The sequence below is a fragment of the Saccopteryx bilineata genome, chromosome 2 (genome assembly GCF_036850765.1).
Source record: "Saccopteryx bilineata isolate mSacBil1 chromosome 2, mSacBil1_pri_phased_curated, whole genome shotgun sequence".
Classification (NCBI taxonomy): domain Eukaryota; kingdom Metazoa; phylum Chordata; class Mammalia; order Chiroptera; family Emballonuridae; genus Saccopteryx; species Saccopteryx bilineata.
In genome coordinates this window covers 163684627-163707079 of record NC_089491.1, presented here as the reverse complement: position 1 = coordinate 163707079, position 22453 = coordinate 163684627, and the positions used below count along the sequence as shown (strand labels likewise).

General features: G+C 41.5%; 1 protein-coding gene and 1 non-coding gene across 5 annotated transcripts in view; one reads left to right on the top strand and one right to left on the bottom strand.

Moving 5' to 3' along the window:
- Positions 1-22453, bottom strand: part of ATP8A2 (ATPase phospholipid transporting 8A2) — a 759627-nt gene that overhangs the window by 396659 nt on the left and 340515 nt on the right. The window lies entirely within an intron of this gene.
- TRNAG-GCC (transfer RNA glycine (anticodon GCC)) lies at positions 10832-10907 on the top strand. The gene has a single exon. It is a non-coding gene; the product is annotated as a tRNA-Gly (tRNA).

The window sequence follows — 22453 nt, the reverse complement described above, 5'->3', positions numbered from 1 at the left end:
AGGTAAAAAAGAGAAAAGATAAAATATTCATATCTAAGTAGGGGAAATAAACCTGCCTACAAGGTTATGTTGCACTATTTCTTTTTCCACTAGGAATCAACTGTTGTTCTGGTAACCACACTAGAAGCTGCACTGGTGGTTCCCTGCTACCTTGCTTCCTCTGCCACACATGGAGCAGGAGGAACCACTGCCACAGACCCCACCGCAATCAGGTCATGCTGCTGCCTCAAATTATATATCTATCAATCTCTAGAATACTTATTAGTATAGAAAAAGTAAACACTAAGTGAGGGGTACATAAACATTCTGTTCTCCATCCAAGATGAGAAATACCTTCTAAAACATAAGCACTAATCCCAAACTCTTTTGAAATGCAGGAGCTCTAAGATACAGATTAAAGACTTTCAACCCTGGCAGGTTGGCCCACTGGATAGAGCATTGGCTCAGCATGAGGATGTCCTGGGTTTGATCCCTGGTCAGGGTACACATGAGAAGTGACCACCTACTCCTTTCCCTCTCCCTGTACCCCCTCTCTTTCTCTCTCACAGCTAGTGGCTCGACTGGTCTGAGCATCTGCCTCAGGCACTAAAAATAGCTAGGCTGATTTGAGCACTGGCCTCAGACAGGGGTTGCTGGGTGGATCCTGGTCAGGTGCATGTGGAATTCTATTTTCCCTCCTCTCACTTAAAAATAACAAAAAAAGGACATTTGTTTTAATCATACCCACACTGTCTGGAGTTATGGGAGACAAAGGCAATTAAACCTGCAGGACTTTTGTCAACCTCCCAATGTCTTCAATACTGGTAAGTCCAGCTTCTTGAGCACAGATTTCTTTCCCCATTTCCCAACCTTCAAAGACTTTTCTCCAGTAAACCAGTCCAGAATTCCCAGTTTTCTTGAAGGCCCTTGGAAACGGAATCAGCCATTTTAATATCAACTGTTTCCTTCTCTTCCAAAAAAAATATCCTGAGGCATACAAACTGTTTGATTGTTGATTGTGTTTTCTGCAGTGAGAATTTAGGCAGGGAGTGGTTGGCACCACGAACCTATTCAACCTGAAGACCCCAGTTCTATTTAGATGCACTGAGCCCTTTCATAATAACTGCACAGGAATCAAGCATCCGTACCAAGTGCAACCTAAATCCACAGGCCAGGGCCTCATAGGCCTAGGTGGCAGAGATGGGTAAAACCATGAATATAGAAGCCTTCTGCATGATTATGGTGAAAGCCCCTTATTTTACTTTCAAAGAAACAAATGCAGAGAGCTTACAAAGTCATGATCACTTCACAATGGAGGCTACAGAGCATCCCACTATCTAGGGTCTTTTCAGGCTCAACACCATCTTCTTCGCTCCCTCTCTCCACACTGTTCCCTAAAGCTTGAGCACTGCATCCCTGATTCTATCTGCTTTGGACTCCATGACTTTGGTCTTACTGCCCTTTAACCACTATCTATCTATATTCAGGGAGCCATAACTAACCATAAATGGGGTGGCTCAAAACAACATAAAATCAGTGTCACCCCATTAAATTTAATTCTCTAACTTTAAAAAAAATTTAATAAAATATTGTCTCACACTTCTTGGACCTTTAAGTCTGAATTCGAGGTGTCAGCAGGCCCATGTTCCCACTAACACCTGTGGAGGGCCGTGCTTCTCAGCCCCTTCCCACCTCTAGTGGGTTGGCAGCAATTCTGCAGCCAGTAGCTGCTGCTGACCTCAACCTCTGCCATTGTCTTGTCCCTGTGTGTAAGCATCTCTTCCTTTCTTAGAAAGATGCCAGTCATTGCACACAGCCCACCCTATTCCAGCATGCCCTCATCTCAACCAATTAGATCTGCAATGACCTATTTACAAACAAGGTCACATTCCAAGGCCCTGGGGGTTACAACTTCAACATATCTTTATGGGGGACACAATTCAACCCATAAAAGCCACACAATTAGCACAGTCATATCCCAGAACCTACAGCATGAAATTTCCCTTTCTTTCCCTCTCATTCAATTTTTGCCACCCCCTTCAACAACACCACTTGCCTTGTTTTCAAAATGTTTTTTTTCCCTAAGCCACTGACAGCTCACTCTCAGTCTTTCTCGGCTTGACCTACTTCTCCAACTACCTGGGGCTTCATGGTATATTGATTTGTCCTAATTTCCTTGAACTTCTGTTATTTCTATTTTTCCAAATCCACAATCAACAACCTATGTTCTCAACTCACATTCTCAGCCTACAGAGCATGAAAAGAGAAAAACATTAACAATATCCACTGATCTCAAGACCTCATCCTGGCCCAGAACAAGACCAGGATGACCATGATGCAGCCCTCTCCTTTATGATCATCTTCCTTAGTGATGACCACCTTGGTTTCAGAGCATTCACTCATTCAGAAAAATATACATATTTACAAATACTTTCTGTGTGCTACTTGGCATTCCACTTATGTTTAAGACTAGATGGTACACTAGAGTACTGTAATGCCTCCCTTCCAGAGTTAGGAGTGTGTCAGGTATATGAACAAGTGAATGTGCAGGTAAACATGCAGGGCTAAATGTCATAAGCGCCATGATCTGAGCAGGTAAGGAGGCTACAAATGCATCGAGAAAAACCTAGCTCCGAAGGAAGTTAAATTATAGCATCTCCCCCAACAGTCTGTCCTTCTAATGCTATAATTCTGTTTGTTAGCACTCAATTTCTTTTTTTTTCCTTTTAGTGAGAAAGAAAGAGAAAGAGAGAAACAGACAGACAGACAGGAAGGGAGAGAGATGAGAAGCATGAATTCTTTGTTGTGGCACCTTAGTTGTTCATTGATTGCTTTCTCATGTGTGCCTTGACTGAGAGACTGCAGCTGAGCCAGTGACCCCTTGCTCAAGCCAGCGACCTTGGGCTCAAGCCAGTGACCTTTTGGCTCAAGCCAGCAACCATGAGGTCATGTCTATGATCCCACGCTCAAGCCAACAACCCCGAGCTCAACCACAACTCCACACTCAAGCAGAATGAGCCCACACTCAAGCTGGTGACCTCGGGGTTTTGAACCTGGGTCCTCAGCATCCCAGGCTGACACTCTATCCACTGCACCACTGCCTGGTCAGGCAGCATTCAATTTCAAAATCCCCAACACTGCTTCTGGTGATCAGCATCAAATTCAGCCTGAATTTTTCCTTTGTGCTTACAACTGGATTTCCTCCAGCTATTTTTTAGTAGGACATTCCAGTAGGACCTGCAATTCAGTAAATCCAAGGCCATCCCCCTGATTTCTAGTCTCTCCCTGTACTACCTCTCCTTGGTTAATTTTACCACAATGCTCTCAGTCCTTCAAATTCAGAATACTGGCATCTTTCTCAACCCTCTTTTATCCCACTGCCTTCCCTTCACTGCTTCACTGGTTCCCCAGTGTAATTTTTTTTTAAATCCTCACTAGAAAACTCTTTATCTATTGTATTTTTCCCATGAACACAGTATAGATTCATGTTCTCCTCAATTCATCATGATATTGTAAAGACATAGGCAGCACATTGCTGTTCCTCAAATCTCTACCCACTGCATGCCAACTTACAAATTACTTGCATTTTTACAGCATGTCACAGCTTATAAAATGCTTTCACACAAATCACTTTTCATCCCCACATCAGCCACTGTGACTGGCAGGGTAAGAATTACTCTCCTCATTTTGTGAAGAGAAAGTGGCCGAAGAGGTTAAGTGACGGGCCCAAGGTCACAGAACAAAGCAGTGACAGAGCAACCATTCAACATCAGGTCCAATTTCAAATGCATAGCTCCACAGACACCCTGCAGCCAGAGTTACCTTCCCAAAGAACATTTCGAGTTCAGGTCTCTGCATAAGGGCAGTGACCACCTGGAGGACATCTTCCAGAATGGCTTTAGTGACTCTTCCCTCTGCTGGATTCCACCAGTCCTGCCCCACCCTCCTCAGAAGAACCCTACCCACAGGAGCCGTTCCCAGACCAGAGCAGGTGCCAGGAGGGCAATGCCAGCAGCTAAGCTAGCAACATTTACTTTGGCACCTTGGCTCTAGGTAATTCAATAAACTCAGCAGTTCCCCAGTGGGTGTTTTTTCCCCCATAAACTCATCAATATTCCTGGCCACATCCTCCACTCCATCTGTTGTCAGCCCAGTGACTAAGTACCTCTACCGTTCTCCCCAACCTCCTTCATTCACTGCTGAAATAGCCATCGCAGGCATGGAAGTCTGTTTAGCACCATACTCCATGCCTACTCAGTTTGGTCAACCTAACCTTCCCATATAGGCAAGAAGTGTTTAATAGCGTTCCATTAATCAGGTATGCTGCATGCACTAGGGACACAAAGTTGTTGGCCTGTGTCTCTATTATCCTATCCGCTGCATCCTATAGAACAGTGGTTCTCAACTTTTCTAATGCCGTGGCCCCGCAATACAGTTCCTCATGTTGCGGTGACCCCAAACCAAAAAATAATTTTGGTGGCTACTTCACAACTGTAATTTTGCTACAGTTATGATTTGGAATGTAAATACCTGATATGCATGCATTATGTATTCTCATTGCTACAAATCAAACATAATTTAAACATAGTGATTAATCACAAAAACAATATTTAATTATACATTGAGAAATATTTATTACTAATGGACCTCCTTACCTAGTGTATTGGGGCTACCATTCCATAAATAGCTGCTTAACTAATGGATCTGTTTTTTCCAGATTAGTGGCAAGTTTTCTATATAGAACAGTGTGAACTATGTCATAGGATACACTGCAGTTTCTGCACAGCATGGTATCTTTCAGGGCTCTTTCACACTATAAAGCAGCGGTTTCTGCGGTGGAATCCACATCTCATTTACTTCAATGGGAGACCCGTGGATTCCGCAGAAGAGAGATCCCCTGTACGGCAGAAATGCAGTTCCGATACATTTCTTCCTCTCCTATTCAAGTCAATGGGAGGCCGCAGCAGATTCCGCTCAAATATAGAGCATGTTGCTTAATTTTTTCCACACTAGAACTTTTCCTAGAGCAGAAAAATTCCAAAGGTGGAATCCGCCACCCCAATAGACTTCTATAGGAGGCAGATCTTTTACACTGCAGAATCCGCACAGCAGATTCCTCAGCGTGAGGCCTCTTTCAGTCTATTGGGGGGGTGGATTCCACCTTTGGAATTTTTCTGCTCGAGGAAAAGTTCTAGTGTGGAAAAAATTAAGCAACATGCTCTATATTTGAGCGGAATCTGCTGCGGCCTCCCATTGACTTGAATAGGAGAGGAAGAAATGTGTCGGAAACTGTCACTTCTCCGCCTCTTATTGAAATCAACAGGATGCGGTGGATTGTGTGGTAACCCGAGATTCTCGGGAGCTCTTTTCCACAAAATCCGCTGCACTCCCAATGAAATCAATAGGAGGCGGATTCAATGCTGGAAACCGCTGATTTCAGCAGTTTCCTCATTCAGAATATGGGAAAATAGTGGGAGATATGGGAGATAATTATACATTGGGGAACAGTGTGAACTACATCTTACAGTGGTCTCTTATAGTATAAGACCGATGTAGTTCACACTGTGTAAATGTATGGTGCTTTGTTTAAGTGTAAGCTGCTTTGTGTACTGTGTAATAATTACACACAAAGCACCTTACACTTACACAGTATTGTGTGTATGGTGTGTGTACTGTTTTACATTATTAACCTTTTTTACACCAGCAGGCTGTCTCTCAGGCTCTCTTGGCTCTCCGTCTCTTGCCTCTCCGCCTCCTAGGCTTCTGTCCTCCTGCGCTTGCTGCACCCGCCCACTGATGACATCAGCAAGCACCGGACACACCTAATGCGCTTCTATGGATGAGCAGCCGCACTGCTATGGACTGTGAAGTGCCCCCCCCCACTTCCCCCGCCCCTTAGGCCCCAGACGGGTGATGCAATCAAGTCTGCGCATAACCGCAGGCATTCAGTTTGGAATGCACGTCCATAACAGCGTGCGTTCAAGCTGAATAGCGCTGCTGCAGATGGTAGCGTGGCTTCTCAGCGGCTAAAGCCATCAGAAATATGTATTTTCCTATGGCTTTAGGTTACCCCTGTGTTTTGGTTGTTCGACCCCCGCCAGGGTCGCGACCCACAGGTTGAGAACCGCTGCACAGAACCTCATCTGTTGTAATGTTTTATTCATATTAAAACTTTTTATATTCCTGTATTATGGCCATCACTACAGATGTTACTTGTCTCATAACCCTCTATAATATTCTATCTGTCTTTCGGGCTCTTCCTTTCTCATTTGCACCAGATTATCACAGAGCTCCTTCCAGAATCTTTGCACTGCTAATTCTCCCAGCACCATCTCTCTTCCCTCTGAAGCACACATTAACTACTGACATCCTGTTCCCATCTTCTTTGCAATTATTGAATCAACTCTTTCATGCTCTCTTTTTGAGACAGAGGAGATTAAAGGTGGTTGAATTTGAACACAGGTTAAAGACCATGAGAAGACACTCTCCTAAATAAAATCCTAACAGAGAACACAGGTCATCTGTCTTTCTCCTGCTCTCTCTCAAACCTCACCAAGACCAAGCTTCTCTATACTTTTCACATTGATCTTCACACTTACACAGTTTCCCAGGATGATCTTCTACCATTCATTCTTTAAAAATAAAACGAAATGCTTCTTCTCTTCCACCAAGTCTTTCATGAGCTATAGCAGACAGATTTTTTTCTTTTATTTTTCTTTTTTAGAGAGAGAGAGAGATACAGACAGACAGACAGAGACAGACAGGAAGGAAGAGATAAGAAGCATCAATTCTTCATTGTGGCACCTTACTTGTTCATTGATTGCTTTCTCATACGTGCCTTGACCAGGGGGCTCCAGCTGTGCTCAAGACAGCAACGTTGGGCTCAAGCCAGCGTCCATGGGGTCATATCTATGATCCCTTGCTTAAGTCAGAACCCCACTCTCAGGCTGGTGATCCTGCACTCCAGCTGGGTGAGTCCACGCTCAAGCCGGCAACCTCGGGGTTTTAAACCTGGGTCCTCAGAATCCCAGACCAATGCTCTATCCATTGCACTACCATCTGGTCAAGCAGCACATAGATTTTTCTGGCTAACTTCTAATAAATTATATTTAATCTGTGCAGAAAGCAAGAGTTTGAGAGGCTTAGAAGCCAGGCTAAGGAGTTTCCACTTAAAGTCTTAAAAAATATTAAACTATTATGAGCGTGAGACAAGCATTGTCCAATAGAATGTTCTGTAATTATGGGAATGTTCTGCATTAACACATGTGGCTGTTGAGTACCTGAAATACAGCCAAGGCAACCAAAAACCAAAAATTTTAATTATAATTCAATTTAAATTGCCATTGTGGCTAGTGGCAACTGTACTGAGCATCAGATTTCTAGACTAGAAATCTACTTTGATGTCATGATAGAAGAGTTTTTAAATAGAGAAGCCTGATCCAGTAGTAGGAAGACAGTGTGCTGGACACAGCAAGGAAAATCAGCCAGGAGGCCTCTGGAAGCAATTGTGGGCAGATTTCCATTTCTCTAGAATGGAGAAAAAGGAAATGACTCTGCCCTATCACCAAGCACGAGCAAAAGAATAATAAAATAAAATAAGATAAAATAAAATAAAAAAGAAAGTTTGAGGTTTCCTAAATCCCTTCAAAAGAAAGAAAGAAAGAAGGAAGGAAGGAAGGAAGGAAGGAAGGAAGGAAGGAAGGAAGGAAGGAAGGAAGGAAGGAAGGAAGGAAGATTACAGAAGACAAGATGCTTTTTTATTTGGGAGTCTTTTGTCATATTGAGTTTCCTATTGAATAACTCTACCAATAAACTTTGATGCCCTATTAATAAGTTCATAGTTTCATCAAGTCAAGTGAAAAAAAATTTTTCTAGGATGAATATATAAAATAATCATCTAATGTGTTGTTGTTTTTTTCCTTTTCACTTTGGCAAAATTCAAACCTTTAGTTTTGGCACACACAGAATAATACACAGGGAGGGAGGCGGAGATAATAAGGGTGTTATGACAGGTTTACAGAAAAGAAACTGTGTTGACAGGGAAATGTAGAATACCCTGAGGTAGGGGTCATGTGTGGTCTCTGAACCAGATTAGATCTTGTGCTTTTTAACAGAGCCCTGCAATGCCTTCCCTACTATCCTCTTCCTCACACAGAGGTCTATACCTTCCCAGCACAACTCAGCTCTGGGGAAGAGTTACTGACTGTAGCAAAGGTAGACATAGATAAGTCAGACAGAAGAAAAAACAGCCCAGCTCATCCTTCCCCAGCTACATGTGAACATTAAGGAAATTTTAAGATATCTGTGCTCTTGTGTTGAAAACATATTCCTTAATTTGAAATTTCAATCCTCCTATCCGTACCACCAGTCAGATTATTTACTTATAACCATGTGTACCTGTCAGAATATTCACCATGCAAGGCACTACTGATATTCAAAGTAAACCTAAATAAATAAGTAATTTAATTATATTAAATTGATTTATATAAGTCAAAGAAAGCACCAATTGGAGGACTTCCATTTAAGACATTCTTTTTTGAGCCTTTTATATCACTCCACTGGACCATTCAGGACTGTCTATTGAACGTGAGTTTATCCGACCCATCAACTCTCAGAGCCCAGGACAGTACTTTCAATACTCTTCCAAACACCTTCACTCTCTGAAATATACTCATCAGAACAAAGGTAATGCCCACATCTTCTAAAATTTGTGTATATGATGCTCATTTGGAATCCTTTCCTACTTAGATTGGAATGATCTCACATTCTTCAAAAGCACACAAGATATTCACAAGAAAAGGCTGTGTCATCACATTTCCCAAAACATTAAAATGAAGAACTACTTAATAAATGTGTAACTTCCAATAGTCATCAGTGTCTCAAAACAATTGGAGGCCTGTCCCAAGTTAATACTCTGTGGCTGACCTGATGTGATTCTGTCTGTCCTGTTCTCTGACTCATCCACCAATAAAGCTTGATTTCAATGCCATTAAGTGTATAAACAAGAGAAGGATGCCCTCTGGAAAGGTAGAATGGTAGATATTTTTTAAAGCACTTCAGGACTGATACCTGCATAACAGTGGCCCCAGGCAAATGAAACTTGGCTCCTGCTTAGCCACCTGGCATTACAGGTCACAAATGCTAAGAGCAAAGCCAACAAAACAGACATGTGCATTGCTACCCTTCCCAAAATTCTTCCCTGCTCTGGCCTTTTCATCGCCTCATAGGGATCATGTCTACTTCATATGTACACCACCTGTATAAAACCTGAATGCTAACAACCTGGCAAGTACACTCAGGGGATCAGTTTGAATTTAGGGACAAATGGAAAGAGAAAAAGCAAAATCACCCTCATTTGGTTCTAAAGAATGCCTATGAAAACAGAGAAGTTAAGAGAAAAGAGAAAGAATAAAGGGTCCTTCTATGACTACTTTTTATTCATTTGGTGACTGCAGTTTGCTTTAAAACTATTCATAAGAATGACCAGTGAATCTGATATGTTCAAAAGTTCACTAGGGGCCCTGGCCAGTGGCTCAGTAGATAGTCAGCCTGGAGTATGGAGGTCCTGGGTTCGATTCCTGGTCAGGGCACACAGGAGAAACAACCATCTGCTTCTCCCTCCCACCCTTTACCCCAGCCAGTAGCTCAATTGGTTCAAGCATGGCCCCAGTTTCTGAGGATAGCTCCCTAGGAGCAAGACAGACTCAGGAACTAAAAATAGTTTGGTACTTGAGCATTAGCCCAGATGGGGTTGCATGCAGGAGTCTGCCTCACTATCTCCCCTCCTCTCACTAAAATAAAAAAATAAAATAAAATAAAATAAATAAAATAAAATAAAATAAAATAAAATTTAGGAGATCTCACCAGGGAAACTGTCTGCTGGAAGCAGATGGTAAATTATTTAGACAGGCTTTAAACCTACAAGTAACTGCTCACTTTGCCACTACTTTCAATTCTATTCTATTTGTGATTATAGTCATTGTAATTTTCAAAAATTGTTCAAGTTTCACTTTCTTGATGGCCAAGAAACGGGAAGAAATGTACTGTTGAGAGGACTTGGGGGTGGGGAGAATGTGCCACAGAACACGCTTTCTCTGGAAGCTTCAATCTCATTTTGCTCTCCAAGTCTGACAGGAATTTTATACACTTTAGAGAAAGAAGTAAGAAGCTCAAGTCTGTTGCCAGGAATGTAAAGAGATAAATATGCCACCTAGTCAAAGAGACAGAAATAAGAGGTCATTCCTGGCAGGGAACCCATTCTAACCTCATGCTGAAAAATATGGGCCAACAGGCACTGGAGACATTTAAAAACCAATTTGTCTCAACCAGTTCTAGACCTAATGACTTGATTTGGAGGCCTACAACTGACTTAATGAAAAAAATATTAATATTGAAGGAGGTATAACTTATAAAAATACCTAATTTGCATGATTAATCCCATGACCAAAAGGGGGTGGGGGGTGAGGGGCAGTTTAAAGAGTCTGCTCCAGGTCCTCACCAACAGACTGGGTTTCTTGGTGGCACACAGCTTGATTCTTGAAGGCACACATCCTAGAAGATGCCATGAACAAGATGAATTTGTTCATGCTGACCTAGAATGGGAGGGACATGGGACTGGTGGCTTGAGTGCAAAAATATTACTTTGGGCAGATGATGGAGACCCCTACTTGGCTGAGTTTTAACTGAATACATCAACACCATGAAAATTTCTAAACCATTCCTAAGATTCATTCCTAAGGTAGGATATGGGCATGGTAGAGCCAAGACCAAATGGGATTTCACAATCACAATCAAGCTCCCAAGTTTCTTCTGTGAAACCACAAAATATAGTTTGTTTAAAACATAAGTTTCAGCCCTGGCTGGTTGGCTCAGTGGTAGAGCGTCAGCCTGCCGTGCAGAAGTCCCGGGTTCGATTCCCGGCCAGGGCACACAGGAGAAGTGCCCATCTGCTTCTCCACCCCTTCCCCTCCCCTTCCTCTCTGTCTCTCTCTTCCCCTCCCACAGCCGAGGCTCCATTGGAGCAAGGATGGCCCAGGCGCTGGGGATGGCTCCTTGGCCTCTGCCCCAGGCACTAGAGTGGCTCTGGTCGGACAGAGCGATGCCCCGGAGGGGCAGAGCATCGCCCCCTGGTGGGCGTGCTGGGTGGACCCCAGCTGGGCGCATACGGAAGTCTGTCTGACTGTCTCTCCCGTTTCCAGCTTCAGAAAAATACAAAAAAAAAAAAAAACCCACAAAAAAACAAAACATAAGTTTCATGGTGTCAAAGCAGCACATGGACTATACAATCTTTTTCACCATCTTTCACTTTTTTACCCTAAAATTATTTTTGTTTTTGTTTATCCCCTATTCCTAATGGAACCAAGTATAATTAAGACCACACAAGCAAATAAATACACATTTTGAGTTACAGGGTTGTTTTTTTATAAGTTAGTTTAACAGACATTTTTCTCTCCTTTTTTAAAACGTCATTGCTATGAATCATCTTTTGTCAGCCTAAACCATTTCCCTCCTCACTAATAGCTGTTCTGGCAGGACAAATGAAAAGTGATAATTATATTTGTGTCTAGGGTACCAGGGTAGACAAGGAGTAATAAATGCCAATTTATAAAATATCATGAAATTACGGTATATTAGTTAATTAGGTTGCTTTCAGCATTCTTTTTTTGAAGTATTTTTTTTAAAAAAATCTTTATTCCTATAAAAATGATACACTGGTATCATCCATGACAGGATTAGAGTAATGATACTCAATTTCCCGTGAGGTATGTAGAAATCAGTCATTGCTTTATAGCCATAGAAATTGGTCTAATTTGCCACATCAGGGTAATTTTGTAACCCATCCAGAATCCGTATGAAGCTAAACAAGAACTGTCAAATAGAATCTCATCTAAATTTACAGAAGGCCATTGTATTCAATGGTGATACTTCCTGTAGGACTTTGCTAAGAGTGCACAATCTGAAAGCCATGGGAAAATCAGTAGTAGAGAAGAAGGCATCCTGTCCGTCTCCTTCCCTTTTCCTCACCTACCCTGGTAGAAAAAAAGGCAAGAGTTAAATAGAAGGATGGTTCTAACATGGGAATTCTGTGGTTTTCAATCTGAAACACCATCCATACTTTCATTCTGAAGAATGAAGCTGAAGAGATTATTTTCAGGGAATACTAACCATAAAAACTACTAGACGCACAGGTTTGAGTCTCTGTCCTATTCCTTTTGTCTTTCCCACAAATGCTTTATATCAGGGGTCCCCAAACTACAGCCCGCAGGCCTCATGCGGCCCCCTGAGGCCATTTATCCGGCCCCTGCCGCACTTCTGGAAGGGGCACCTCTTTCATTGGTGGTCAGTAAATTGGCATCCTGTGCTCCTGGAGTACTGTATGTGGCGGCGGCGCGGGGCGTCACTCACGTACAGTACTACTTCTGGTGATGCCGGACGCACACATCACGGCTCCGGAAGCACGTTATATCACTTGTTAGGCTAGCAGTGACAAATATGGAACCGGACATTGACCATCTCATTAGCCAGAAGCAGGCCCATAGTTCCCATTGAAATACTGGTCAGTTTGTTGATTTAAATTTACTTGTTCTTTATTTTAAATATTGTATTTCTTCCTGTTTTGTTTTTTTACTTTAAAATAAGATATGTGCAGTGTGCATAGGAATTTGTTCATAGTTTTTTTTATAGTTTGGCCCTTCAACCGTCTGAGGGACAGTGAACTGGCCCTCTGTGTAAAAAGTTTGGGGACCCCTGCTTTATATGATTCCTGAAGTCTTCCCAACCACTCAAGCCTGTCTACCCCCACTCTGTAACTCTCCTTCCTCCTTTGTGACCCAGGCTCTTCCAGTCTTAAATAAGCATATTCACAGTCTTGAAATGTTTTAATAGCTATTATATGCAAGGGACATTAGAGTCAATGTGTAAGTTCAAAAAGGCAGAACTGGGACCTGCTGATACAGATTTCTGCCCCATCCTAGGGTCAAATTCATCTGTACTCAAAGAGGTGTATAGTCAATGCCTGACAAACAGTAGATGCAGCATCAGAAATACTACTGACTAAACAAATTTAAAGAAAGAAGAAAATAGATGGGGGCCAGAATTAGAAGTTTGGAAGTGTGGAAAATTTAGTGTCTTAATTTTGAGGGGAAAAAAAGAGGAGGCACATACTTTAAAAACAAATTCCTTATAGTTTTAGATTTAACTTCCTTATCAAATGTGTTAGAAAGAATACCTTCCTACCCTCAATTCCAAAGCAAAATGGAAAGACAGTTAACACAGCAACACACTGTGGTGGTGCTAAGAGAGGCAGCCAGTGCTTTGGAAACAAAGTTGATGGTGCTACAGTCTGAAAAAAGGAAAGAATTAATTTGTCTCCTCCAGGGCTCTTGTAAGGACAAGCTGATAATGAAATCATCCTATCTTTGGGCATCTTGTATTAACCCTCCAGGAAAAAAACTTCAAACAAAACAAAAAACATATGAAGAGATAGGCAAACCAAGAGATGAAGGACAGACAGGCAGATATTAACTCCAATTTGATACCCATCCAAGGTAGATGCTATATAGCCTATAAAGTCCCCCACTGGACAGAACTATACTCTCCTCCTCTGTACCTTTCCAGAGGCTACAGGCACAGATGAGGCAAGAAATATACTAGAGCTATAAACAGGAAATGAAGTAAAAACACGTTTTAGTAATGCACTTGACAAGGAAGTGCCATGATTTCACATATGGGCCAATCCTTCAGTGAGACGGACCCAAAGCACAGTAGAAAACCATCAAATTGTGATTCCAGGTAAAGTCTAGATGAAATAATACATCTAAGCATAAGCTGGACTGCAAGGAAATCTATATGCTTCTAATTAAGATATCAGGAGGAACATCCTCTAAGACAGAGGTCCCCAACCCCTGAGCCGCGGACCGGTACCGGTCCATGGGCCATTTGGTGCCAGTCCGCAGAGAAAGAATAAATACTTACATTATTTCCATTTTATTTATATTTAAGTCTGAATGTTTTATTTTTTAAAAATGACCAGATTCCCTCTGTTACATTCATCTAAGACTCACTCTTGACGCTTGTCTCGTAAGTTCAACAATTATATTTTAAAATACCACAGTTTTTACGCCTGTTGCATAATTTTATTTTGTGCATTTATCCGTCCCACCCTAAAGGCCGGTCCATGAAAATATTTTCTGACATTAAACTGGTCCATGGCCCAAAAAAGGTTGGGGACCACTGCTCTAAGACATGAAGTGTTGCTATCTGTTTCTCTCAGGAAGTCAACCTAATGGATCTCCCAGTCAGGCCCAGCAAATTTACCTAAATTTAAAATCACACCTGTGCCCTGGCTGCGGGCAAAGTGCTGTTGTACACATGACTTAATAACCCCCAGGCAGGAAAATGCTGCTGGCTTGGAAAAGGCTGCTCAAAGAACAGCACCTCTAGTTAAAAATATTACTATTCATATTTGTATAAGGTGAACCTATCTTCCCTCAAAAAGTAATTGCCGACCACTATTAGAATGCCCCAAATCCGGCACACTGACAACATCGAATATTGGTGTGGATTTTATGCAACAGAAACTCTCATTCATTGCTGATGGGAATGCAAAATGGTACAGCCAGTTTGTAAGACCAGTTTGGCAGTTTTTGCAAAACTAAACATACCCTTACATGTGATCCAACAATCACACTCCTGGGTATTTACCCAAAGGAGCTAAAAACTTATGTCCACACAAAAACCTGCACACAGATGTTTATAGCAGCATTATTTATAACTGCCAAAACTTGGAAGAAACCAAGATGTCCTCAGTACGTGAATAGATAACTCTGCTGTTGTACATCTAGACAATAGAATAGTATTCAGTGATAAATATAGATGAATTACCAGCCATGAAAAGACACGAGAACTTACATACATATTACGTGAAAGAAGCCAATCTGAAAAAGCTACATGATGTGATTCCAACTATATGACTCTGGAAAAGGTAAAACTATAAAGAGAGTTAAACATCACTGTCTTCCAGGGGTTTTGGGAGGGAAGAGAGGGATGACTAGGAAGAGCACAGAGGATTTTTAGGGCAATGAAACCATTCTTTATGATATTCTAATGGTGGATACAACACCTGTTATTATACATTTATCTAAACTGGTAGAATGCACAACACCAAGAGTGAATCCTAAAACGAACTATAGATTTTGAGTGACTATGACTTGTCAGTGGAAGGTCCTCAGTTATAACAAACGTACCACTCTGGTGGGGAATGATGATACTGGGAAAAAGCTGTGCATGTTTGGAGATAGGAAATTTATAGGAAATCTCTGTACCTTCCCCTTAATTTTGCTGTGAACCATGAAGTGTTCTTAAAAAAAAAAAAGTCTTGATAAAAACAAAGACCAAAAAAGAATTACCAAGTGACAACCCAGAAAATGGTGAAATAGGGTGCTCAAAAAAAGGGTTCCTCCATTGAACTAATGATTAAGCTGAAAAATATTGACACTATCAACATTTCACAATTATGATATTTAATAAAAAGCCTACAATAACTAAAAGAGTGCTTCATGAAAATAAGATGGCTATATTTCATTAAGAAAGTACTTTGGCCTTTTTACATGTCTACCATTCCCTAGCACCACACTGTGCCTATGAAGATGAGGGCCTGCATTGCTAATGCAATTTACTGGTGCAAAGGTGCTAATATGGACCTTATTCTTAAAGAACTGCACTTGTGCATTTTGACCTGTCTGGTGGTTCCCTGAGGAATGACACGTGGGATAACCTTTGTTTTGCCCCTTTCCCCGCCCCTGCTCCTGCTCCCTTGGGCTGGAGTGGTTTTCCATGTGATGAAGGCATCTGTTAGACAATTTAAAGATGTCATGGCCATGCTGCCCTTTTTTTCACAGGTTTTAGTTATCTCTGATACCACATTCTTCATTCTCCAACATGCTAAACCAAAGTGTGGATGATCTTGAGTACATGCAAAAGATTTCTCCGTAGGTGCCACTCTCCTTGCAATCAAAGATCTCCATACCATCCAAGACAGTTAGTTATATCACATTTTTCCTCGTGGTGAAGGGTGTGTAGCTGCTAGATATGCAGAGGAAAATGAAAGCTAAGCCTCAGGAAACCAGAAACCTGTGGCAGCAACAGGCAAGCGGACAAATCTTCCCCATTTCCTCAATGCTATCTCTGGCTCTCTCTGGAGGTCCTTCTATGTCTTCCCTTTGCCTGCAGTTTTGATTTCACATAATCCATCGCAGCCCCACTGATCCAAACTTCATCTGGCTTTCCATTTCCAGCAATCACTGCCCCTGGCAGCTGCTCTCTTCTTGGACAGTTTCTGGGGCATTCTCCCAACCCCCCACCAACTTGAGAAATAATTGATAAAAATGATTGTATATATTTAAAGTACACAGCATAAGTTGATATACATAACATTGCAGAATGATTAGCAAGATCAAAATAGTTAACACATCCATCACCTCACATAATTAAATCCTTTTTTTTCCTTTCTGCAGTGAGAATGCTTATTCTCCTGACAGTGACATGCACAGGACCCACCACCCATATCTGTAGAGGTGTGGGTGGGGAAAGACATTATAAAATATCAAATATCGCTATCATTCTACCTAATTTCATATTCTTTCCTAAACCTAATCAATATGTAAGGCATTTCACTCACCATGCAAGAAAGTAAATTACTGTTGTAATCATTCATCTAACTTCTACAGTTTCTACTCAAACTGCAGAATCCCCCCCCATTCTGCTAGACTAATTCCTAAAAGTTATAAGTTTGACAATGCTTTTAAGTCATTGATGATTAATAAAGATTCCTACTAAGGAGACATTCAAAAATGTCTTTATTCTCAGAAAACAGCTATAATAGAGGCAAAATTCATATTAGTTCTTCACATAATGGGCTGTAAAAAAGCCCTATTACCTAACACTTATATCACCATATAATGGATATAGACAAAAAGAATTCTAGTCCTGAAAAAGAAGCTGGTTTGTGATCCCTGAAATAGAGAATTTTAGATGCAACTCTGGAGGTCAAGGGATAAAAGCCTGATTCATTTTCAGTAAAACATAAATATTACAGCTGGTAATGAGATTAAATTAAAGCATACCTACTGTAATTACTCAATTACTCAATTTAAATTATAATGTTGATTTAAAGAATATCTCTCCCATCCATGAACTCATAAGTGAGATTGTTCAGTAATAAAATTAAGTTTAATTCAAATTTTTATAAATGTAGTAAATCTGAAATAATTCATAAGAAAAAAATTGAATTAATATTGAGACAAAAGTCACACTTCCACTAAATTAGCCTTTAAAGGCATTGGGTGAACCTGATTAAACCTACATATTCAGGAGTATCATCAACTTTGGAACTGAATTTGAATTTCAGCTCTGCTGTTTACTATATGTGTGACCTCAGCCAAGACAGATTCTCTCCTGAGCCTTGATTTCCTCAACAGACCAAATGGAGCCACCACATCCTATTTGGACATCGGTGCATGTTCCCTGGGATGGTTGCCGAATGGCACCCAACACAAAGTTCAGGGCGGGGAATAGAGAGAGAGAAAGGGGGAGGGGAGAGAAAGGAGAGAGGGAAAAGTGAAGAAGCAGATGGACACTTCTCCTGTGTGTCCTGACCGGGAATCAAATCCAGGACATCCACATTCTAGGTTGATGCTCTACCACTGAGCCCACCGGCCAGAGCCCTAGCTCTCAAATTTAATTATTCTGGAGACATTCTTGCTACAGGAGACCAGGGTGGCAGAATTATTATTTTTCAGCGGGAACAAGGGAACAAAGGCCAGCCTTATTTTAGGGGAGAATATAATGTTTACAGTTCCTTTCTTTTTCTTTTTAAAATTTCCTTTTTTCTTTTAAAAAAATTTTTATTGAATGTATTAGGGTGACATTGGTTAATAAAATTATACAGGTTTCAAGGGCATAATACAGCACCTTTCAAAGTCACGAACCAGAAGAGTTTGATTATTTGAAAAGAATAGAAATTGAGGGGGAGGGATAAATACAATTAGGAGGTTACCACATACACAAAAATGCTGCTCATTTTCTATTCTCTACAAATGATAAAACTATTAAATTATGAAAAATAAATGGACAGGATAAAAGAGCAGCAGGTTATCACTGAAAGGTGCATATGGATGACTCCAGAGACCCACTTACAATTACAGCACGGTCGGTCCCAACAGTGAAGACTATGGACTTCACGGTAGAAGCAAGTCTACCAATTTTTGCAAATGCTCACACTTACCATATAAACTCTACCTCCATAAACAGCAAAAATGAAATGTATCTTTCCACAGATGACCTGAGAATTCATCGGTGGCATTCAGAAATTACAGGGAGAAGCGTAAACACCGTGGATATTATGCCTTGGGCTGTCGAGGAGCTGGAGGTGACCCCAGGGACCGAGTTCTACCCACACCAGCATGGCGTGTCCACTGTATCAGCTGTCACTCTGAGTTTTTTGAAGAACCTGAAGATCCCAGAAGTATATCTTTCTTCTCAGAAATAATTCCTTCCATCTCCCATGCAAAGTTGCCATAGTGGTCAGTACATGAGGGCTGAGGCTCCCTGTGGGTGCAGGCCTGGGTTCTCAGCATGGACAGCTTCCCCTCCTGAGGTAGGGGTCCAGGAGGACCTTTTAGGCAAGTCGTGTTCTCCGTACAATGACTGCATCTTTGCCAAGTGTGCACGCTGCGGGAGCCGCCTGGGCAGTGCCATCATGAGGCGGCCCCACAACAACTCCAGAATGTTGGATAGAAACATGTGGAGGGACATGGCCCTGCAAGCTTTGAAAGAGAACAGTCAGCCTCCAGCCAGCCCAAGGCCTGGGAGAGCATGTCCAGGGGGAACAGGGAGCAATGGGAGGTCAGTGTGGACCTTCAATAAGAAGATTCTGCACACGGCCTGGGACCAGGCCAACGACAACATTAGTGCCATGCTACCACCGACTACCTGTACATATTCCAGCACAAAGCCAATGAGAAGCACAGGAAGACATGTCCCATCCTACATAACTAAGCCCAGCAGTTCTGTCGGGGGAGGGGGTCTTCTCCCTTGGGTACAGGAGTACAGGGGTGCACACCCTGTTCCCTTCCTAAACCATGCACATGTGACTGGGCAGGGGTGCTGTCGGGGTCACTGCACACTCAGGATGGACTAGCTCACAGAGCTAAATAGGCCATCACTCACAATAAATGCATTTATGTAAATATGAGCTGTCCTTTCCAGCTTATGGACCAAAAAAATGTATACCCAACAAACAACCTGTTCATGTCTCGTCCCTCTGCCCTCTGACGGGGGCTTTCGTGGGAGTGCCCGCATTGCTCAGGGTCCCGTGCCGAGCAGGCTCAAGCAGCTTGACCCCACACACCTGTATTTACTGTCACACCTTCTTGTGTAACCACCTTATACAAGCAACACACTATACAAAGTGTTTTTAATCAAAACAAAACAAAAAACTAGTGTTTTAAGTTGGATTCTGATATTTGATGAGTTAAACTCTCTCCCCAGATGTGTTACAGAATATACTAATGGAATTTCTGGCCCATTTATTTTCCACATGAAGATTCAAATCACAAAAATATTACAGTGAAGAGGACATGTTTTACTTTAGGTAAAGAAAAAGAAAAAAAAGTCAAGCTTGAGAAGGCATCCAAACAGAGGTGGCCAAAGTCACACAGTGTGTTCTCCCATCACTTTAATTAAGAAGAAAAATGGATGCTTTGTGGAAGAATTTCAAAATTCTAATATATAGAAGAGTTAAACTTGTTTAAAATAAAGGGCCTGACAGTAAAAGGTTCTGAGTTCCTTTCTGACTGCATACTGTTAGAAATAACTGGCTTTACCTTGTTCTATTTCATTAAAAATAAAAGGGAAAAAATGGCTAATAGCAAATTCAAGAGGATAGCTTGGCCCTCAGTAATTTAATTCTAAATGTAATAACATGCTTATTAAAAATGGAAGGTCACTCTTCCAGAAATTTCCCTAAAGACACGGTTGCCAAACTGACTTCTGATCTAGTCTTGACAGCATTATTAATTCAATGACATAATAACGCTGGCATGGAATAACTCCACGTCTGCTTGGCAAAGGGAGCAGCCCAGACTGCAGGTCTTGCATGTTTCCTAGAAAAGTGACCTGAGAAAATAAAAGTCACCTTAATTCTTTTTTAAACTGTCCAGGTAAAGGACTAAAAATGCTTTTCTCTGACTTTTGGGAAAAGCCTCCCAAGCTGGACTCCCAACTTTCACCCCTCCTGAGCTCTGCCTTCACACATTAGCAGCAAAGCACTGTACAGCCAGGGGCACAGAGACAGCTCAGACCAGGACCAGCTGGTCCGGAGAAAAGGCCTCCTTGCAGGGCCCCCACGGCTCAGGTATGTCAATGAGGAAAGGCACGGGGCATGGAAGTCAGCCTCCCCACCATGGCTCTCACTAATGAAACTCAACCGCAAAAAGCTTGTTAATCTTAACTTGTCTCAAGTTCCAGACCTGGACAGCAGGTTGAAACCTGCTAAAATCATAATCAGCACAATCTATAGCTTTTGGAAGGAACTTTCTCTACCAAGGTTTCAAAGGGTAACCTCCCCTTCCTATCTGTGGTGTGAATCACAAGACATCTGCAAATCTGCCCTAGAGACGCTGGCTTTCCCAGGCACCAAAGTGACAGCAGGTGCAGAATCTTGAGAGGGAAAAATCTGGAAATGGCTTTTATTGAAATGAATTATTCATTCAGTTTTACCATTATTTTTCCTTAATAAACTTTCTTCCTATAATATGTCCTTCTGCCTTTAATTTTTCACAAGGACCAAAAAGTAAATAACTACATAATAATATAACGAAATCTTGCATAGGTATCAACATCCTTCATCTACAGGTGACCAGAACTGACTGTACTAAAACCATGTTGGATTTACTGGCTCATGGCAATCAGGGAACCAGGGAGTTGTCAGAGAACAGAGGCAGATCTGTGATTGGTGATTTTTTCCTAGAAGATGTGCAGATCAAAGTAAGACTAAATCTCTAATGGGTAAAGAAGCAGCAGTCACTCATATTAGCCAGGAAAGGAGACTGTCTTGTCATTTTTGTGGTTTGGACACAGGTTCTTCCAGCTGTATATCTGCCTATGCAGTAAACTTGTAAATTCTTATACTCTTTTGAGCAATATGACTTAGAGAATCTTAACAAAAGCCAAATAAATGTCCGCTGAAGTCTTCATTCAGTAGTTTCAATCAACCCTCACTTATTAAGAAGACAGTATGTACATTCATACCAGTGGGCTGGATGCCAAGTGGTTCAACATATTCAGATGGCTGTATGTTCCCAAAGCTTCCCTGATTTTAAGACTCCAAGTCATAAAACTGAACTTCTTTAAAAGATGATACTGTAATTGAATATGAAAGAACAGAAGAACCCAAAGTGGCTGCCCACTTCAGAAGAAGATGCTGTGTGCCATTGGGAACAATCTCCACCCGGCCGACGACATTTACGTTGTCTGTCTCACCCCGGTAAGCATCTGAGCATGTAACACCTGCTTCACAGAAATGGACACTGAGGCACAAAGTTGGTTTTTGAGGAGGGAGGAAAGAAACTCTCCAGCGTATTTCTGTGTGCTCATTAAACCGAACTGCTGCCTGGACTGCACTGCACTCAGCACCCACCTGTCTCCAGATGGAAGAGACAAACATTCCTTCCTATTTTTTTCAAATTAAATTTACTGGACAATAATATTGTGATAAGCTTGTAGGTGACAAATGATTACTAGGCTAGTGAAGTGACCATGTTATAATGTATATAAATGCTGAGTCACTACATTATACTCCTGAAACTAATATAATAATATTGTATACCAACTATACTTAAAAAAAAAAATAGCCCTGGCCAATGGCTCAGTGGATAGAATGTTGGCCTGGTGCATGGATGTCCCATTCAGGTTTGATTCCCATTCAGGGCACACAAGAGAAGCAACCATATGCTTACCGCCCCCCTTCTCTCCCTCTTCTCCTCCCTCAGCCAGTAGCTCAGTTGATGCAAGCATTGGCCCCAGATGGGAGTTGCTAGATGAATCCCAGTCAGGGTACATGAAGGAATCTGTCTTTCTATCTCCCCTCCTCTCACTTCACAATCAATCAATCAATCAATCAATCAATCAATTTAATAAGGGTAGCATTGGTTAATAACATACTATACTTTTTAGGGGTACAACACTATAATTTGATATCTGTATACTCTATTGCATGCTCACCACCCAAAGTCTGGCTTCCTTCCTTTACCTTATATTTGACTCCCTTTACCCTCTTCACTCTCTCACCACCCCCTCCTCTGGTAACTACCATTCTGTTTTCTGTATCTATGGGTTTGTTTTTGCTTGTTTTGTTAGTTCATTTGGTAAATTTTGTTCTATATTCTACATATTAGTGAAATAAACATTTTCTCCT